At 49.6% G+C, this 22,500-nt stretch overlaps 1 protein-coding gene across 1 annotated transcript in view; it reads left to right on the top strand.

Moving 5' to 3' along the window:
• Window positions 1–2,975: 2,975 nt before the first annotated feature.
• The window catches only part of LOC141264686 (3'-5' RNA helicase YTHDC2-like), a 69,143-nt gene continuing 49,618 nt past the window's right edge, over window positions 2,976–22,500 (top strand). The window contains exon 1 of the mRNA XM_073676974.1: window positions 2,976–3,051. The gene's annotated coding sequence lies outside the window, so the exon portion shown is untranslated. The remainder of the gene's footprint in view (window positions 3,052–22,500) is intronic.

Raw genomic sequence — 22,500 nt, 5'->3', positions numbered from 1 at the left:
AAGTAATAAAAATGTCAGAAAGTGAAAAAAAAAAAAATGAAAATAATAATAATAAAAAAATAAATAAAAATATATTGTACCCATAAATAAATAATCTTATGACAAAAAAAAACAAAAAACAATAAAAGTACACATATTTGGTATCGCCGCATCCGGAACGACCTGACCTATAAAACTGTCCCACTAGTTAACCCCTTTAGTGAACACGGTAAAATGTGATAAAAAGACGAATGTAAATTAAAATGGTACCGCTGAAAACGTCATCTTGTCCCGCAAAAAACAAGCCACCATACAGCTCCATCAGCCAAAAAATAAAAAAGTTATAGCTCTCAGAATAAAGCAATGCAAAAACAATTCTTTTTTCTATAAAAGTTTTTATTGTGTAAAAGCGCCAAAATATAAAAAAATATATAAATGTAGTACCGCTGTAAAAGTACTGATCCGAAGAATAAAGCTACCTTATCAATTTTACCACACGCAGAACGGCATAAAAAAAAAACAAAAAAAACAATTCCTGAATTGGTTTTTGTTTATTCTGCCTTCTAAAAATCAGAATAGAAAGCGATCAAAAAATGTCATGTGCCCGAAAATGGTACCAATAAAAAAGTCAACTTGTCCCGCAAAAAACAAGCTGTCACATGACTCTGTCGGCCAAAATATGGAAAAATTATAGCTCTCAAAATATGGCGATGTAAAAACTAGTCTTTGCAAAAAAATGCGTCTTTTAGTGTGTGACAGCTGCCAATCATAAAAACCCCATATGAATCTGATATCGCTGTAATCGCACCGACCCGAAGAATAAAGTCGTCTAATCACTTATACCGCACGAGGAACGGCGTAAAAAATAAACTTTTGGGTTAGGGTTGTGCTAGGGTTAGGGTTAGAGTTGGGCAAGGGTTGGGCTAGGGTTAGAGTTGAGATTTTTTCAGAAGTAAAGAAAAAAAAATGACGACGATATTGCGACTAATGTTGAGCGCAAGTGCTCGCTACTTGAGTTTGCATCGGGTGCTCAGGTATGCACCGAGTATAGCGGGTGCTCGAGTGATATGCTCGAGTCTCCGCCCCAAATGTTTTGCAGCTGTTATACAGGCAAAAAAACCTTGCGGGGATTTCCTGCCATGCACAAGTGATCCCCTCATATTTTTTTTTGGGTGTCTAATAACTGTGAAACATACTGGGTGGGGACTCGAGCATGTCACTTGAGTACCCGCGATACTTGGTGCATACCTGAGTACCTGATGCAAACTCAAGTAGCGAGCACTTGCACTCAAGACTAATGACAACTTATTCAATATGATGACCTAATGTTATCAAATTCTGTGTCGTACCTCTGGGTTCAAAATGTTCACTATACCCCTTGATAAAATCCTTGATGGGTCTAGTTCCAAAATAAAGTCACTGGGGGGAGGGGGGATGGTTTCCACTGTTTAGGCACATCAGGGACTCCCAAAAAGCAACATGGCGTCCGCTAATTATTCAAGCTAATTTTACATTCAAAAAGTCAAATGGCGCTCCTTCCCTTCCGAACCCTGCCATGCGCCCAAACAGTGGTTTTCCTCCACATATGGGGTATCGGCTTACTCAGGAGAAATTGCACAACAAATTGCATGGTGCAATTTCTCCTGTTACCCTTATGGAAATGCAAAATTGGGGGCTGAAAGGCATTTTTGTTGGAAAAATGTGAAAATTTTATTTTTATGGCTCAATGTTATAAACTTCTGTGAAGCACCTGGGGGTTCAAGGTGCTCACCACACATCTAGATAAGTCCCCTGGGGGTCTAGTTTCCAAAATGGTGTCACTTGTGGAGGGGTTTCCACTGTTTAGGCACATCAGGGGCTCCCCAAACGCAACATGGTGTCCTCTAATTATTCAAGCAAATTTTACATTGAAAAAGTCAAATGGGGCTCCTTCCCTTCCGAACCCTGCCGTTCGCCCAAACAGTGTTTTTTTCCCACATATGAGGTATCTGCATGCTCAGGGGAAATTGCACAACAAATTTTGGGGTCCATTTTTTCCTGTTACCCCTGCGAAAATAAAAAAAAATTGGGTCTAAAGTAACATTTTTGTGAAAAAAGTTAAATGTTCATTTTTTTCTTCCACATTCCAAAAATTCCTGTGAAGCACCTGAAGGGTTAATAAACTTCCTGAATGTGGTTTTGAGCACCTTGAGGGGTGCAGTTTTTAGAATGTTGTCACTTTTGACATTCAAATCAAAAATTTGATTTCAAATGTGATGTGGTCCTTAAAAAAAATGGTTTTGTAAATTTTGTTGTAAAAATGAGAAGTCGCTGATCAACTTTTAACCCTTATAGCTCCCTAACAAAAAAAAAATTGGTTCCAAAATTATGCTGATGTAAAGTAGACATGTGGGAAATGTTATTTATTAACTCTTTTGTGTAACATATCTCTCTGATTTAAGGGCATAAAAATTTAAGTTTTGAAAATTGCAAAATTTTACAAATTTTCGCCAAATTTCCAATTTTTTTCACAAATAAACGCAAGTGATATCGAAGAAATTTTACCACAATCATGAAGTACAATATGTCAAGAAAAAACAATCTCAGAATCAGGGGGATCCATTGAAGCGTTCCAGAGTAATTACCCCATAAAGGGACAGTGGTCAGAATTGTAAAAATTGGCCTGGTCATTAACATGCAAACCACCCTCGGGGGTAAAGGGGTTAAAACTAATGCACAGTACAAGTCAACTTTCACTGAACTGCAAAGCTGATGGAGGCTTCAGATCTTCTACCATTACCTGTATTCATGGTGCCTGACAGCAGTGTGGATGGTGCATATGTCATCTCCCCCCATGTAACCCATTAACCCTACACAGCCCGCTCTCCCCCGGACCCCATACTATTTCGACCAGACATGTCCTTTATTACGAGGTTTCAATGCAAAACCATTAACCCCTCACTCTCCGTCTGCACAGCTTTGCAGCAGCTATGCCGCACTTCAGGTCGCTGTACCACGTGACTTTGCGTGTCATGTGACCGGCTGACAACAGAAGGTCCTTACTGAGAAAAGAAACTCACTGCTGTCCTGGAGGTGAGCGCGGGGTGCACACATATGTGGGGATCCTGTGGGGTGGGAGGGATATCGCAGCTTGGCCACACTCGGGGGGTCTGTGACGGGCGCGCACTATTATAGGTGTGTGTGTATGTGGGGCACACGCCATTATAGATGTGTGTGTGTATGTGGGAGGAGCACGCTATTATAGATGTGTGTGTATGTGGGGGGCGCACGCTATAACGGGCGTGTGTGTATGTGGGAGGAGCACGCTATTATAGATGTGTGTGTATGTGGGGGGCGCACGCTATAACGGGCGTGTGTGTATGTGGGAGGAGCACGCTATTATAGATGTGTGTGTATGTGGGAGCAGCACGCTATTATAGATGTGTGTGTATGTGGGGGGCGCACGCTATTATAGATGTGTGTGTATGTGGGGGGTGCACGCTATTCTAGATGTGTGTGTATGTGGGAGGAGCACGCTATTATAGATGTGTGTGTATGTGGGGGGTGCACGCTATTATAGATGTGTGTGTATGTGGGGGGTGCACGCTATTATAGATGTGTGTGTATGTGGGAGCAGCACGCTATTATAGATGTGTGTGTATGTGGGGGGCGCACGCTATTATAGATGTGTGTGTATGTGGGGGGTGCACGCTATTCTAGATGTGTGTGTATGTGGGAGGAGCACGCTATTATAGATGTGTGTGTATGTGGGAGGAGCACGCTATTATAGATGTGTGTGTATGTGGGGGGTGCACGCTATTATAGATGTGTGTGTATGTGGGAGCAGCACGCTATTATAGATGTGTGTGTATGTGGGGGGCGCACGCTATTATAGATGTGTGTGTATGTGGGGGCGCACGCTATTATAGATGTGTGTGTATGTGGGGGGTGCACGCTATTCTAGATGTGTGTGTATGTGGGAGGAGCACGCTATTATAGATGTGTGTGTATGTGGGAGGAGCACGCTATTATAGATGTGTGTGTATGTGGGGGGTACACGCTATTATAGATGTGTGTGTATGTGGGAGGAGCACGCTATTATAGATGTGTGTGTATGTGGGGGGCGCACGCTATTATAGATGTGTGTGTATGTGGGGGGCGCACGCTATTATAGATGTGTGTGTATGTGGGGGGCGCACGCTATTATAGATGTGTGTGTATGTGGGAGGAGCACGCTATTATAGATTGTGTGTATGTGGGAGGAGCACGCTATTATAGATGTGTGTGTATGTGGGGGGCGCACGCTATTATAGATGTGTGTGTATGTGGGGGGTGCATGCTATTATAGATGTGTGTGTATGTGGGAGGAGCACGCTATTATAGATGTGTGTGTATGTGGGAGGAGCACGCTATTATAGATGTGTGTGTATGTGGGAGGAGCACGCTATTATAGATGTGTGTGTATGTGGGGGGCGCACGCTATTATAGATGTGTGTGTATGTGGGAGGAGCACGCTATTATAGATGTGTGTGTATGTGGGGGGTGCATGCTATTATAGATGTGTTTGTATGTGGGAGGAGCACGCTATTATAGATGTGTGTGTATGTGGGGGGCGCACGCTATAACGGGCGTGTGTGTATGTGGGAGGAGCACGCTATTATAGATGTGTGTGTATGTGGGGGGTGCACGCTATTATAGATGTGTGTGTATGTGGGAGCAGCACGCTATTATAGATGTGTGTGTATGTGGGGGGCGCACGCTATTATAGATGTGTGTGTATGTGGGGGGTGCACGCTATTCTAGATGTGTGTGTATGTGGGAGGAGCACGCTATTATAGATGTGTGTGTATGTGGGAGGAGCACGCTATTATAGATGTGTGTGTATGTGGGGGGTGCACGCTATTATAGATGTGTGTGTATGTGGGAGCAGCACGCTATTATAGATGTGTGTGTATGTGGGGGGCGCACGCTATTATAGATGTGTGTGTATGTGGGGGCGCACGCTATTATAGATGTGTGTGTATGTGGGGGGTGCACGCTATTCTAGATGTGTGTGTATGTGGGAGGAGCACGCTATTATAGATGTGTGTGTATGTGGGAGGAGCACGCTATTATAGATGTGTGTGTATGTGGGGGGTGCACGCTATTATAGATGTGTGTGTATGTGGGGGGTGCACGCTATTATAGATGTGTGTGTATGTGGGAGGAGCACGCTATTATAGATGTGTGTGTATGTGGGAGGAGCACGCTATTATAGATGTGTGTGTATGTGGGAGGAGCACGCTATTATAGATGTGTGTGTATGTGGGGGGCGCACGCTATTATAGATGTGTGTGTATGTGGGAGGAGCACGCTATTATAGATGTGTGTGTATGTGGGGGGCGCATGCTATTATAGATGTGTGTGTATGTGGGGGGCGCACGCTATTATAGATGTGTGTGTATGTGGGGGGCGCACGCTATTATAGATGTGTGTGTATGTGGGAGGAGCACGCTATTATAGATGTGTGTGTATGTGGGAGGAGCACGCTATTATAGACGTGTGTGTATGTGGGGGGTGCACGCTATTATAGATGTGTGTGTATGTGGGGGGTGCACGCTATTCTAGATGTGTGTGTATGTGGGAGGAGCACGCTATTATAGATGTGTGTGTATGTGGGAGGAGCACGCTATTATAGATGTGTGTGTATGTGGGGGGTGCACGCTATTATAGATGTGTGTGTATGTGGGAGGAGCACGCTATTATAGATGTGTGTGTATGTGGGGGGCGCACGCTATTATAGATGTGTGTGTATGTGGGGGGCGCACGCTATTATAGATGTGTGTGTATGTGGGAGGAGCACGCTATTATAGATGTGTGTGTATGTGGGAGGAGCACGCTATTATAGATGTGTGTGTATGTGGGAGGAGCACGCTATTATAGATGTGTGTGTATGTGGGAGGAGCACGCTATTATAGATGTGTGTGTATGTGGGAGGAGCACGCTATTATAGATGTGTGTGTATGTGGGAGGAGCACGCTATTATAGACGTGTGTGTATGTGGGAGGAGCACGCTATTGTAGACGTGTGTGTATGTGGGAGGAGCACGCTATTATAGATGTGTGTGTATGTGGGAGGAGCACGCTATTATAGATGTGTGTGTATGTGGGGGGCGCACGCTATTATAGATGTGTGTGTATGTGGGGGGCGCACGCTATTATAGATGTGTGTGTATGTGGGAGGAGCACGCTATTATAGATGTGTGTGTATGTGGGAGGAGCACGCTATTATAGATGTGTGTGTATGTGGGAGGAGCACGCTATTATAGATGTGTGTGTATGTGGGGGGTGCACGCTATTATAGATGTGTGTGTATGTGGGAGGAGCACGCTATTATAGATGTGTGTGTATGTGGGAGGAGCACGCTATTATAGACGTGTGTGTATGTGGGAGGAGCACGCTACTATAGATGTGTGTGTATGTGGGGGGTGCACGCTATTATAGATGTGTGTGTATGTGGGGGGCGCACGCTACTATAGATGTGTGTGTATGTGGGGGGTGCACGCTATTATAGATGTGTGTGTATGTGGGGGGTGCACGCTATTATAGATGTGTGTGTATGTGGGAGGAGCACGCTATTATAGATGTGTGTGTATGTGGGGGGTGCATGCTATTATAGATGTGTTTGTATGTGGGAGGAGCACGCTATTATAGATGTGTGTGTATGTGGGGGGTGCATGCTATTATAGATGTGTTTGTATGTGGGAGGAGCACGCTATTATAGATGTGTGTGTATGTGGGGGGTGCACGCTATTATAGATGTGTGTGTATGTGGGGGGTGCACGCTATTATAGATGTGTGTGTATGTGGGAGGAGCACGCTATTATAGATGTGTGTGTATGTGGGGGGCGCACGCTATTACAGATGTGTGTGTATGTGGGAGGAGCACGCTATTATAGATGTGTGTGTATGTGGGGGGCGCATGCTATTATAGATGTGTGTGTATGTGGGGGGCGCACGCTATTATAGATGTGTGTGTATGTGGGGGGCGCACGCTATTATAGATGTGTGTGTATGTGGGAGGAGCACGCTATTATAGATGTGTGTGTATGTGGGAGGAGCACGCTATTATAGACGTGTGTGTATGTGGGGGGTGCACGCTATTATAGATGTGTGTGTATGTGGGGGGTGCACGCTATTCTAGATGTGTGTGTATGTGGGAGGAGCACGCTATTATAGATGTGTGTGTATGTGGGAGGAGCACGCTATTATAGATGTGTGTGTATGTGGGGGGTGCACGCTATTATAGATGTGTGTGTATGTGGGAGGAGCACGCTATTATAGATGTGTGTGTATGTGGGGGGCGCACGCTATTATAGATGTGTGTGTATGTGGGGGGCGCACGCTATTATAGATGTGTGTGTATGTGGGAGGAGCACGCTATTATAGATGTGTGTGTATGTGGGAGGAGCACGCTATTATAGATGTGTGTGTATGTGGGAGGAGCACGCTATTATAGATGTGTGTGTATGTGGGAGGAGCACGCTATTATAGATGTGTGTGTATGTGGGAGGAGCACGCTATTATAGATGTGTGTGTATGTGGGAGGAGCACGCTATTATAGACGTGTGTGTATGTGGGAGGAGCACGCTATTGTAGACGTGTGTGTATGTGGGAGGAGCACGCTATTATAGATGTGTGTGTATGTGGGAGGAGCACGCTATTATAGATGTGTGTGTATGTGGGGGGCGCACGCTATTATAGATGTGTGTGTATGTGGGGGGCGCACGCTATTATAGATGTGTGTGTATGTGGGAGGAGCACGCTATTATAGATGTGTGTGTATGTGGGAGGAGCACGCTATTATAGATGTGTGTGTATGTGGGAGGAGCACGCTATTATAGATGTGTGTGTATGTGGGGGGTGCACGCTATTATAGATGTGTGTGTATGTGGGAGGAGCACGCTATTATAGATGTGTGTGTATGTGGGAGGAGCACGCTATTATAGACGTGTGTGTATGTGGGAGGAGCACGCTACTATAGATGTGTGTGTATGTGGGGGGTGCACGCTATTATAGATGTGTGTGTATGTGGGGGGCGCACGCTACTATAGATGTGTGTGTATGTGGGGGGTGCACGCTATTATAGATGTGTGTGTATGTGGGGGGTGCACGCTATTATAGATGTGTGTGTATGTGGGAGGAGCACGCTATTATAGATGTGTATGTGGGGGGTGCACGCTATTATAGATGTGTGTGTATGTGGGGGGTGCACGCTATTCTAGATGTGTGTGTATGTGGGAGGAGCACGCTATTATAGATGTGTGTGTATGTGGGAGGAGCACGCTATTATAGATGTGTGTGTATGTGGGGGGTGCACGCTATTATAGATGTGTGTGTATGTGGGAGGAGCACGCTATTATAGATGTGTGTGTATGTGGGGGCGCACGCTATTATATATGTGTGTGTATGTGGGGGGCGCACGCTATTATAGATGTGTGTGTATGTGGGAGGAGCACGCTATTATAGATGTGTGTGTATGTGGGAGGAGCACGCTATTATAGATGTGTGTGTATGTGGGAGGAGCACGCTATTATAGATGTGTGTGTATGTGGGAGGAGCACGCTATTATAGATGTGTGTGTATGTGGGAGGAGCACGCTATTATAGATGTGTGTGTATGTGGGAGGAGCACGCTATTATAGACGTGTGTGTATGTGGGAGGAGCACGCTATTGTAGACGTGTGTGTATGTGGGAGGAGCACGCTATTATAGATGTGTGTGTATGTGGGAGGAGCACGCTATTATAGATGTGTGTGTATGTGGGGGGCGCACGCTATTATAGATGTGTGTGTATGTGGGGGGCGCACGCTATTATAGATGTGTGTGTATGTGGGAGGAGCACGCTATTATAGATGTGTGTGTATGTGGGGGGTGCACGCTATTATAGACGTGTGTGTATGTGGGAGGAGCACGCTATTGTAGACGTGTGTGTATGTGGGAGGAGCACGCTATTATAGATGTGTGTGTATGTGGGAGGAGCACGCTATTATAGATGTGTGTGTATGTGGGGGGCGCACGCTATTATAGATGTGTGTGTATGTGGGGGGCGCACGCTATTATAGATGTGTGTGTATGTGGGAGGAGCACGCTACTATAGATGTGTGTGTATGTGGGGGGTGCACGCTATTATAGATGTGTGTGTATGTGGGAGGAGCACGCTATTATAGATGTGTGTGTATGTGGGAGGAGCACGCTATTATAGATGTGTGTGTATGTGGGAGGAGCACGCTATTATAGATGTGTGTATGTGGGAGGAGCACGCTATTATAGATGTGTGTGTATGTGGGGGGTGCACGCTATTATAGATGTGTGTGTATGTGGGAGGAGCACGCTATTATAGATGTGTGTGTATGTGGGAGGAGCACGCTATTATAGATGTGTGTGTATGTGGGAGGAGCACGCTATTATAGACGTGTGTGTATGTGGGAGGAGCACGCTATTATAGACGTGTGTGTATGTGGGAGGAGCACGCTACTATAGATGTGTGTGTATGTGGGGGGTGCACGCTATTATAGATGTGTGTGTATGTGGGAGGAGCACGCTATTATAGATGTGTGTATATGTGGGAGGAGCACGCTACTATAGATGTGTGTGTATGTGGGGGGCGCACGCTACTATAGATGTGTGTGTATGTGGGAGGAGCACGCTACTATAGATGTATGTGTATGTGGGGGGCGCACGCTACTATAGATGTGTGTGTATGTGGGAGGAGCACGCTATTATAGATGTGTGTGTATGTGGGGGGCGCACGCTACTATAGATGTGTGTGTATGTGGGGGGTGCACGCTATTATAGATGTGTGTGTATGTGGGAGGAGCACGCTATTATAGATGTGTGTGTATGTGGGGGGTGCACGCTATTATAGATGTGTGTGTATGTGGGAGGAGCACGCTACTATAGATGTGTGTGTATGTGGGGGGCGCACGCTATTATAGATGTGTGTGTATGTGGGGGGCGCACGCTATTATAGATGTGTGTGTATGTGGGGGGTGCACGCTATTATAGATGTGTGTATATGTGGGAGGAGCACGCTACTATAGATGTGTGTGTATGTGGGGGGCGCACGCTACTATAGATGTGTGTGTATGTGGGAGGAGCACGCTACTATAGATGTGTGTGTATGTGGGGGGCGCACGCTACTATAGATGTGTGTGTATGTGAGGGGCGCACGCTATTATAGATGTGTGTGTATGTGGGGGGTGCTCGCTATTATAGATGTGTATGTGGGAGGAGCACGCTATTATAGATGTGTGTGTATGTGGGGGGCGCACGCTACTATAGATGTGTGTGTATGTGGGGGGCGCACGCTATTATAGATGTGTGTGTATGTGGGAGGAGCACGCTATTATAGATGTGTGTGTATGTGGGAGGAGCACGCTATTATAGATGTGTGTGTATGTGGGGGGTGCACGCTATTATAGATGTGTGTGTATGTGGGGGGCGCACGCTATTATAGATGTGTGTGTATGTGGGGGGTGCACGCTATTATAGATGTGTGTGTATGTGGGAGGAGCACGCTACTATAGATGTGTGTGTATGTGGGGGGCGCACGCTATTATAGATGTGTGTGTATGTGGGAGGAGCACGCTATTATAGATGTGTGTGTATGTGGGGGGTGCACGCTATTATAGATGTGTGTGTATGTGGGGGGTGCACGCTATTATAGATGTGTGTGTATGTGGGAGGAGCACGCTATTATAGATGTGTGTGTATGTGGGGGGCGCACGCTATTATAGATGTGTGTGTATGTGGGGGGCGCACGCTATTATAGATGTGTGTGTATGTGGGAGGAGCACGCTATTATAGATGTGTGTGTATGTGGGGGGCGCACGCTATTATAGATGTGTGTGTATGTGGGGGGCGCACGCTATTATAGATGTGTGTGTGTGTGTGGGGGGCGCACGCTATTATAGATGTGTGTGTGTGGGGGGGCGCACGCTGTTATAGATGTGTATGTGGGGGGGCGCACGCTATTATAGATGTGTGTATGTGGGGGGCGCATTCTATTATAGATGTGTGTGTATGTGGGGGGCGCATTCTATTATAGATGTGTGTGTATGTGGGGGGCGCTTGCCATTAGAGGTGTGTGTGTGTCGGGGGCGCACGCTATTATAGATGTGTGTGTATGTGGGGGGCGCACAATATTATAGATGTGTGTGTATGTGGGGGGCGCTCGCCATTATAGATGTGTGTGTGTGTGTGTCGGGGGCGCATGCTATAACGGGCGTGTGTGTGTCGGGGGCGCACGCTATTATAGATGTGTGTGTATGTGGGGGGCACACGCCATTATAGATGTGTGTGTCGGGGGCGCACTCTATTATAGATGTGTGTGTGTGGTGGGGGGGGCGCACGCTATTATAGATGTGTGTGTATGTGGGGGGCGCTTGCCATTATAGATGTGTGTGTGGGGGGGGGGCGCACGCTATTATAGATGTGTGTGTATGTGGGGGGCGCTTGCCATTAGAGGTGTGTGTGTGTGTGTGGGGGGGGCGCACGCTATTATAGATGTGTGTGTGTGGGGGGCGCACGCTATAACGGGCGTGTGTGTGTGGGGGCGCACGCTATAACGGGCGTGTGTGTGTCGGGGGCGCACGCTATTATAGATGTGTGTGTATGTGGGGGGCGCACGCTATTATAGACGTGTGTGTATGTGGGGGCGCTTGCCATTATAGATGTGTGTGTGTGTGGGGGGGGGGCGCACGCTATAACGGGCGTGTGTGTGTCGGGGGCGCACGCTATTATAGATGTGTGTGTATGTGGGGGGCGCTCGCCATTATAGATGTGTGTGTGTGTCGGGGGCGCATGCTATAACCGGCGTGTGTGTGTCGGGGGCGCACGCTATAACGGGCGTGTGTGTGTCGGGGGCGCACGCTACTATAGATGTGTGTGTATGTGGGGGGCACACGTCATTATAGATGTGTGTGTCGGGGGCGCACGCTATTACGGGCATGTGTGTGTGTATGTGGTGGGCACACGTCATTATAGATGTGTGTGTCGGGGGCGCACGCTATTACGGGCATGTGTGGGGGGGGGCGCACGCTATTACTGGTGTGTGTGTGGGGGGGGCGCACGCTATAACGTGTGTGTGGGGGGGGCGCACGCTATAACGTGTGTGTGGGGGGGCGCACGCTATTATAGATGTGTGTGTATGTCGGGGGCGCTTGCCATTATAGATGTGTGTGTGGGGGGGCGCACGCTATTATAGATGTGTGTGTGGGGGGCGCACGCTATTATGGGCGTGTGTGTGGAGGGGGCGCACGCTATTATAGATGTGTGTGTATGTGGGGGGCGCTTGCCATTATAGATGGGCGTGTGTGTGGGGGGGGGCGCACGCTATTACGGGCGTGTGTGTGGAGGGGGCGCACGCTATTACGGGCGTGTGTGTGGAGGGGGCGCACGCTATTACGGGCGTGTGTGTGGAGGGGGCGCACGCTATTATAGATGTGTGTGTATGTGGGGGGCGCTTACCATTATAGATGTGTGTGTCGGGGGCGCACGCTATTATAGATGTGTGTGTGTGTCGGGGGCGCTTGCCATTATAGATGTGTGTGTGGGGGGGCGCACGCTATTATAGATGTGTGTGTGGGGGGCGCACGCTATTATGGGCGTGTGTGTGGAGGGGGCGCACGCTATTATAGATGTGTGTGTATGTGGGGGGCGCTTGCCATTATAGATGGGCGTGTGTGTGGGGGGGGGCGCACGCTATTACGGGCGTGTGTGTGGAGGGGGCGCACGCTATTACGGGCGTGTGTGTGGAGGGGGCGCACGCTATTACGGGCGTGTGTGTGGAGGGGGCGCACGCTATTATAGATGTGTGTGTATGTGGGGGGCGCTTACCATTATAGATGTGTGTGTCGGGGGCGCACGCTATTATAGATGTGTGTGTGTGTGTGTCGGGGGCGCACACTATTATAGATGTGTGTGTATGTGGGGGGCGCTTGCCATTATAGATGTGTGTGTCGGGGGCGCACGCTATTATAGATGTGTGTGTGTGTGTGTCGGGGGCGCACGCTATAACGGGCGTGTGTGTGTGTCGGGGGCGCATGCTATAACGGGCGTGTGTGTGTGGGGGGGGGCGCACGCTATTATAGATGTGTGTGTCGGTGGCACACGCTATTATAGATGTGTGTGTATGTGGGGGGCGCTCGCCATTATAGATGTGTGTGTCGGGGGCGCACGCTATAACGGGCGTGTGTGTGTGTGGAGGGTGCACGCTATTATAGGCGTGTGTGTATGTGGGGGGCGCTCGCCATTATAGATGTGTGTGTCGGGGGCGCACGCTATAACGGGCGTGTGTGTGTCGGGGGCGCACGCTATTATAGATGTGTGTATGTGGGGGGCACACGCCATTATAGATGTGTGTGTGTGTGTCGGGGGCGCACGCTATAACGGGCGTGTGTGTGGGGGGGCGCACGCTATAACGGGCGTGTGTGTGGGGGGGCGCACGCTATAACGGGCGTGTGGGGGGGGACGCACGCTATTACGGGCGTGTGGGGGGGGCGCACGCTATTACGGGCGTGTGGGGGGGGGGCGCACGCTATTACGGGCGTGTGGGGGGGCGCACGCTATAACGGGCGTGTGTGTGTCGGGGGCGCACGCTATAACGGGCGTGTGTGTGTTGGGGGCGCACGCTTTAACGGGCGTGTGTGTGTCGGGGGCGCACGCTATAACGGGCGTGTGTGTGTTGGGGGCGCACGCTATAACGGGCGTGTGTGTCGGGGGCGCAAGCTATAACGGGCGTGTATATGTGGGGGGCACACGCCATTATAGATGTGTGTGTGTGTATGTGTGTCGGGGGCGCACGCTATTATAGGCGTGTATGTATGTGGGGGGCGCACGCCATTATAGATGTGTGTGTGTGGTGGGCGCACGCTATAACGGGCGTGTGTGTATGTGGGGGGCGCAAGCTATAACGGGCGTGTGTGTATGTGGGGGGAGCACACCATTATAGATGTGTGTGTCGGGGGCGCACGCTATAACGGGCGTGTGTGTGTCGGGGGCGCACGCTATAACGGGCGTGTGTGTGTCGGGGGAGCACGCTATAACGGGCGTGTGTGTGTCGGGGGCGCACGCTATAACGGGCGTGTGTGTGTCGGGGGCGCACGCTATAACGGGCGTGTGTGTGTCGGGGGCGCACGCTATAACGGGCGTGTGTGTGTCGGGGGCGCACGCTATAACGGGCGTGTGTGTGTCGGGGGCGCACGCTATAACGGGCGTGTGTGTGTCGGGGGCACACGCCATTATAGATGTGTGTGTCGGGGGCGCACGCCATAACGGGCGTGTGGGGGGGGGGCGCACGCTATTACGGGCGTGTGTGTGTGTGTGGGGGGCGCACGCTATTACGGGCGTGTGTGGGGGGGGGCGCACGCTATTACGGGCGTGTGTGTGGGGGGGGCGCACGCTATTACGGACGTGTGTGTGTGTGGGGGGCGCACGCTATTACGGGCGTGTGTGTGGGGGGGGCGCACGCTATTACGGGTGTGTGTGGGGGGGGCACGCTATTACGGGCGTGTGTGTGTGCGGGGGCACGCTATAACGGGCTTGTGGGGGGGTGCACGCTATTACGGGCGTGTGTGTGTGGGGGGCGCACGCTATTACGGGCGTGTGTGTGTGTGGGGGGAGCGCACGCTATTACGGGCGTGTGTGTGGTGGGGGCGCACGCTATTACGGGCGTGTGTGGGGGGGCGCACGCTATTACGGGCGTGTGGGGGGGGCGCACGCTATTACGGGCGTGTGTGTCTTTGGGGGGCGCACGCTATTACGGGCGTGTGTGTGGGGGGGAGCGCACGCTATGACGGGCGTGTGTGTGGTGGGGGCGCACGCTATTACGGGCGTGTGTGGGGGGGGCGCACGCTATTACGGGCGTGTGTGGGGGGGCGCACGCTATTACGGGCGTGTGTGTCTTTGGGGGGCGCACGCTATTACGGGCGTGTGTGTGTGGGGGGCGCACGCTATTACGGGCGTGTGTGTGTGGGGGGCGCACGCTATTACGGGCGTGTGTGGGGGGGGCGCACGCTATTACGGGCGTCTGTTTGGGGGGCGCACGCTATTACGGGCGTGTGTGTGGGGGGGGCGCACGCTATTACTGGCGTGTGTGTGGGGGGGCGCACGCTATTACTGGCGTCTGTGTGTGGGGGGCGCACGCTATTACGGGCGTGTGTGTGTGGGGGGGGCGCACGCTATTACGGGCGTGTGTGTGTGGGGGGCGCACGCTATTACGGGCGTGTGTGTGTGTGTGGGGGGCGCACGCTATTACGGGCGTGTGTGTGTGTGTGGGGGGCGCACGCTATTACGGGCGTGTGTGGGGGGGGCGCACGCTATTACGGGCGTGTGTGGGGGGGGCGCACGCTATTACGGGCGTGTGGGGGGGGCGCACGCTATTACGGGCGTGTGTGTGGGGGGGGCGCACGCTATTACGGGCGTGTGTGTCTTTGGTGGGCGCACGCTATTACGGGCGTGTGCGTCTTTGGTGGGCGCACGCTATTACGGGCGTGTGTGTGTGGGGGGGCGCACGCTATTACGGGCGTGTGTGTGTGTGGGGGGGCGCACGCTATTATGGGTGTGTGTGTGTGTAGGGCGCACGCTATTACGGGCGTGTGTGTGTAGGGCGCACGCTATTACGGGCGTGTGTGTGTAGGGCGCACGCTATTACGGGCGTGTGTGTGTAGGGCGCACGCTATTACGGGCGTGTGTGTGTAGGGCGCATGCTATTACGGGCGTGTGTGTGGGGGCGCACTCTATTACGGGCGTGTGTGTGGAGGTGGCGCACGCTATTATGGGCATGTGTGTAGGGCGCACGCTATTACGGGCGTGTGGAGGGGCGCACGCTATTACGGGTGTGTGTGTGTGGAGGTGGCGCACGCTATTATGGGCGTGTGTGTGTGTGGGGCGCACTCTATTATGGGTGTGTGTGTGGGGGCGCACGCTATTATGTGTGTGTGTGGGGGCGCACGCTATTATGTGTGTGTGTGGGGGCGCACGCTATTATGTGTGTGTGTGTGGGGGCGCACGCTATTATGTGTGTGTGTGTGTGGGGGCGCACGCTATTATGTGTGTGTGTGGGGGCGCACGCTATTATGTGTGTGTGTGTGTGGGGGCGCACGCTATTATGTGTGTGTGTGTGGGGGCGCACGCTATTATGTGTGTGTGTGTGGGGGCGCACGCTATTATGTGTGTGTGTGTGGGGGCGCACGCTATTATGTGTGTGTGTGGGGGCGCACGCTATTATGTGTGTGTGTGGGGGCGCACGCTATTATACGGGCGTGTGGGGGCGCACGCTATTACGGGCGTGTGCGTGGGGGGGGGCCCACGCTATTATGGGCGGGCGTGTGTGTGCGTGGGGGGGGGGCACACGCTATTATGGGCGGGCGTGTGTGTGTGTGGGGGGGGGCACACGCTATTATAGGTGTGTGTGGGGGGCGTATACAGTGTCCAGTACTGTGCAAATGTTTTTGGCATGTGTACAAAAAATGCTACAAAGTAAGAATGCTTTAATAAAAATAATTATTAATAGTTTATTTTTGTCAATAAAAAGTAAAGTGAATGAACAAAAGAGAAATCTGAATCAAATCAATATTTGGTGTGATCCCCGCTTATACTCTGCCTTCAAAACCTCAATTCTTCTAGGTACACTTTCACACTGTTTTTGATGGAACTCTGCAGGGAGCTTCTTCCAAACATTTTGGAGAGCTAACCACAGATCTTCTGTGAATGTAGGCTTGAGCAAATCTTTCTGTCACTTCATGCAATTCCAGACAGACACTGTGAAGTTTTGATCAGGGCTCTGGGGGCCATATCTTCACTTCCAGGACTTCTAGCTTTTCTTTACACTGAAGATAATCCTTAGTGATATTGGCTGTATGTTTGGGGCCATTGTCCTGCTGCAGAATAAACTTGGAACCAATTATATGCCTCATTGATGTTATTGCATAATAGATAAGCATCTGCCTATATTTCACTATATTGTGGAAACTCAAAGTTGCAAGGAACCTCCACCATATTTCACTGTACCCTGCAGACACTCATTATTGTACCGCTCTCCAGCCATTTGGGAACAAACTGTCTTCTGTTACAGCCAAATCTTTCACACTTTTACTTTTCAGTCCAGAGCACCTGCTGATATTTTTCTGCACCACAGTTCCTATGTTTTTGTGCATCGTTGAGTCATTTAGTCTTGTTTCTATGTGGAAGGTTGGCTTTTTGGCTGCCATTCTTCCATGAAGACCACTTTTAGCCAGACTTCTCCGAACAATAAATAGGTGTAGCTGGGTCTCACTGGCTGCTCCCAGTTCTGAGCTGATGGCACTGGCTGGACATCTGGACAAGTTTCCTAAGTCGACATCTGTGCTTATGGTTCTTAATATTGCCATTTTTTAGTTTCCTCAATGTTGAGAAATACAGGCAGATTTTACCCATTATACAATACCATCTGGGAGGCATCTGATTGGCTTCAAATTTATTCTGCAACCGTCCTGGAAGTGATGACATGGCCCCCACAGAGCCCTCATCTCCACATCATTGAATCTGGGATTACACAAAGAGACAGAAGGATTTCACAAGTCTACATCCAGGGAAGATCCCTGCTGAGTTCCTTCAAGTACTGTGTGCGAGTGTACCTAGAAGAATTGATGCTGTTTTGATGGCAAAAGATGGTCACAACGAATATTGATTTGATTTAGATTTCTCTTTTTTTCATTAACTTTATTTTTATCCTATCTAAAACTTTTCCACAGTACTGCTTATGTCATCAACTCTGGCAGAGCTGTTGAGCTGAGTTACTGGCTGCAGCGTTATCCATGTGATGACAGCGCTGCAGACAATAACAGTAGCAGCAGCAGAGACTCTGCACTGGACCTGGAGAGGGGGGTAAAGCACAGGTTTTTTTTTTAACAAACTATAGCTAGGAGGGAGGGGTTTCCTTAAATGTTGCATGGCAATGTATCCGTGGGTTCATTTGTCTCAGGTGTGCTAGGGACTGCTGGCTTCATGTGTAGCAGTTCCACAACCTGTCCATCTGTAGATATTTTCCTTTTCATCCATTTGATTCCAGATACCTGATATTTTAGGCTTAGTATTTCCCTGTGATAACACCAGTGTCATCCTCTGTGCTTAAAATCCATAAGCAGGTACAATACCCCCATTAGTGACCATTTTATTTTACTGCCAAATTCCTAAGCATAAACTCCAGACATCCCGATAGTGACATTGTGCCAGACACAGTTGGCAGCTTTCCATGAATGCAGGAAAGATGGTGTAATCGCTGGACTACTCATCCAGAATAAGTTGTTTGCTTTTTGCAGGGGGTAAATGCATTTCAGGGCTGTGCTAGACCATCTTAAGGATGAAATCCCCATAAATAAAGGAGACAAGTTGTGGGTTCGCTTTTTTAAAAAGGTAAATTAATGAATAAATAACATTAGGTTTACATAAAGCTGGCATACATTGATCCATGATTAATAAACATGTCTGGCTTCTGACCCCAGTCTACTGAAACTACTTTAGGGTCCATGCAGACGTTCATGGATCTCGTTCCAAACTCGGACCGCAATGCACGGCCTGACCGCAGGTCTCCTGACTAGAGATGAGCAAAACTGAGCTTAAAAGTTTGAGGTTCATACCGAACACTTACGCCACGGCCCCACTATTAGTATTTGGTCAGTATTTTTTCTACGGAATGGGAGACAAAACCAGGTGAGGAACAATCAGAGAAAAGGTATCATAGAAACAAGTCACCAATTCTGCATTTATCACCCACTTCTGGTTTTGGCTCCCACTCCTGAGAAAAATACTGACCGAATACTGACCAAATACTGATAGTGGGACTGTGGCCTTAGAGAGAGAGGGAGGGAAAGAGAATTTTTCAGCTCCAAAGTTCGGGTCCCCATTGTTTTCATTGAGGTTCAGGTTCAAGTTCGGATACAGTTCTGGTACCTGAACCGAACTTTGGAGTAAAGTTCGGGTCGAGTACCAGAACCCGAACTTCCATGGGTCCACTCATCCCTATTCCTGACCCGAGCGTCTTATATTATTGTGAGGCTGTCACGCTTGGTTTGGGAGAGCTGTGACCTGTCCGTGCTCGACCTGATTTTGCACAGATGTCTGCATGAGAAGCTATCAATCAGGAAATTACCTATTGTTTAAATCAAGATTTTTGTGTTAAATGTATTTTTAAAACCACCTGCTATTTTTTATTTTTTTTAGCACAATTTGTAATAAAATAAAAAATATAATTTTTTTACATTGGTCTCTTGGTTTTATATTAGACTCTAACTTCCTGTTTCAGGATATTCACATGTACATTAGCCGCAGGTCATTGTGGAGGGAGAAGGAGCAGGGGCAGCTGTGACATTGCCTGTTGTGGATACTATGTAATCAGCTGTGTATACAGGTGTTACCTGTTATTGCAATCCTGCCTCTGATGATAAGGAGTGTGCTGAAATCTCAAGACAAAGTATGAGTCCAAAAAATGGCAAGATTACTAATTTTATTTTTTTATGAAGATTGTGTTATGTAAAAAAAAATGGCAAAATAAAAAGGAAAAAAAGGAAAACAAAAATCTGATTTAGGCTATGTGCCCACGATGCAGAAATGCTCAGGATTTTTCTCCCTGGCAGAAAAAATGCATGCGGATTGTACATGCGTTTTTCCTGCCAGGGACAAGGGGAAGTGAAGCGTTCTTCACATGCATTTCCGCATGCGGGTTGACAAGCGCTTTCCAAGCGATTTTAGCATCACTTGGAAAGTGCTTGTCAACTTGGTCACACTATATAAATCCATGCAAACGGCATGGATTTATATACTGTGACCGAAAGAATGGTAAAAAATAAATATATACTTACCTTCTGATGGCCCCCGCAGTCTTTTTTCCCTCCGTCCTGGCTGCCAGCAGCGGTACACTGAAGGACCTGCCGACATCAGCGTTGCGTGACCCGTCACATGACTATGACGTCAGCGCAGGTCCTTCAGTCCATCGCTAGCTGCCGGCATGAAAGGAGGAGTGCAGCGGGAGCCGTCAGAAGGTTAAAATAAAAAATAAAGATTATATTTTTCTATTTTTCACAGTTTCTATGGTACCCGGGTCCGGAGGAGAGTCTCCTCTCCTCTAGACCTGGGTACCATCCGCACATTGAACGCGTGCATTTCGCATGTTCTTATCTAGTGAAGCGGAATAAACGCGTTCTAATGCAAGTCAATGGCAGCGAAAACGCAGCACTTCCGCAAAATAATTCATAGTGCTGCCGTTTTTTTCTGCAATGATAATCCGCATTGGAAATTTCCGCAGCATGTGCACATGCAGATTATCATTGGGGAACATGACAGGCCTTCTACCATGCATTTTTTAAGCGTTTCTGCAGCGTTTTTGCCGCTGCGGAAACGCTTAAAAAACTCATCGTGGGCACACAGCCTTATAGTGATTATTAGGTGTTATTCTGATGATAGCTTCTCCTTAATGAAAGCACTAATGGTCTGCTCCTCCTTCTAGACCTTTCCTCTACATTTGACAGTCGACCTTACATTTTTTGTTATAAACTGTCATATATTGACATTGCAGACTTGTCCCTCTCCCAGGTTTCCCCATGCTCCACCAACCATACATTCCCATTTATGCCTCTTTCTTTTACATTCTCTCTGTTTCCCGCTAAGCTCTGACCTTGTTCCTCTACGCTTCTCCATTCACTCTTGGGCCTGAGACAGCTCTTAGAAACTCATGTTTTTCAGTACCAGGTTTATGCTGATGACACTCAAATCTACCTCTCTGACCCAGATGTCACCTCTCCCAGCTATATCTTCTTTCTCCTCCCGCTTTCTGGAACTCAACATAAAGAAAACACTTTATCTTTTCACTATTCTGCTCAAACCAGGGCCGGCGTCATCACCCGGGCAAGTGCCGGGGCCCTGAGCAGGCAGGGGGCCCCACTGGCGGTCACGCACCCCGCCGGGCTATGGGCGGAGGAGAGCGGTGTCAGCGCCTGCCCTTCGCCGCTTGCTCAGGGCCCCGGCAGCCGGATACTTACCTCTCCCCGTGCCTCTGCAGATCCTCCTCTGCGCTCCCTGTGACGTCTCAGGTCAGAGGGCGCGGTGACGTCTGTCCACCACGCGCTCCCCTGAGCCGTTACAGGGAGCGCAGAGCGGGACGACGTTGGCAACGCTGGAGTCCGGACCCGAGCAGCGGGCAGCAGGTGAGGAGGAGGGAGGTGAGTATTTGATTTTTTTTTTTTTAATGTATGGAGGCATGGGGCATAATATGGGGGGGGGGGGTTACATCCTGCATGGGGCATAATATGGGGGGGTGACATCTTGCATGGGGCATTATAAAGAGAGGGGGGGTGACATCCTGCATGGGGCATTATAGAGAGGGGGGGTGACATCCTGCATGGGGCATTATAGAGAGAGGGGGTGTGACATCCTGCATGGGGCATTATAGAGAGAGGGGGGGTGACAGCCTGCATGGGGCATTATAGAGGGGGGGGTGACAGCCTGCATGGGGCATTATAGAGAGAGGGGGGGGTGACAGCCTGCATGGGGCATTATAGAGAGAGGGGGGGTGACAGCCTGCATGGGGCATTATAGAGAGAGGGGGGGGGTGACAGCCTGCATGGGGCATTATAGAGAGAGGGGGTGACAGCCTGCATGGGGCATTATAGAGAGAGGGGGTGACATCCTGCATGGGGCATTATAAAGAGAGGGGGGGTGACATCCTGCATGGGGCATTATAAAGAGAGGGGGTGGTGACATCCTGCATGGGGCATTATAGAGAGAGGGGTTGACATCCTGCATGAGGCCTTATAAAGAGGGGGGGTGAAATCCTGCATGGGGCATTATAAAGAGAGGGGGGTGACATCCTGCATGGGGAATTATAAAGAGGGGGGGGTGACATCCTGCATGGGGCCTTATAAAGAGGGGGGGTACATCCTGCATGGGGCATTATAAAGAGGAGGGGTGACAGCCTGCATGGGGCATTATAAGGTGGGGAACAGCCTGCATGGGGCATTATAAGGGGAGGGGACAGCCTGCATGGACCATTATAAGGGGGGGGGACAGCCTGTATGGGGCTTTATGTGGGGAGTAACAGCCTGCATGGAGCATTATAAGGGGGGGACAGCCTGTATGGGGCATTATGTGGGGGGTAACAGTCTGCATGCAGCATTATATGGGGGCCAGTATCCTGTATGGAGCGTTATAAGGGGACCAGTATCCTGTATGGAGCGTTATATGGGGGCCAGTATCCTGTATGGAGCTTTATAAGGGGACCTGTATCCTGTATGGAGCGTTATATGGGGGCCAGTATTCTGTATGGAGCCTTATATGGGGGCCAGTATTCCGTATGGAGATTTATATGGAGACCAGTATTCTGTATGGGGGCCAAGTATTCCGTATGGAGCCTTATATGGGGGCCAGGATTCCGTATGGTGCCTTATATGGGGGCCAGTATTCCATATGGGGCCTTATATGGGGGCCAGTATTCCGTATGGGGCCTTATATGGGGGCCAGTATTCCGTATG

The sequence above is a fragment of the Phyllobates terribilis genome, unplaced genomic scaffold (assembly GCF_046119375.1).
Source record: "Phyllobates terribilis strain yellow unplaced genomic scaffold, ASM4611937v1 Scaffold_1__5_contigs__length_1240528914, whole genome shotgun sequence".
Classification (NCBI taxonomy): domain Eukaryota; kingdom Metazoa; phylum Chordata; class Amphibia; order Anura; family Dendrobatidae; genus Phyllobates; species Phyllobates terribilis.
Note: the sequence above shows the minus strand (reverse complement) of the source record. Positions and strands in the feature narration are given on the sequence as shown.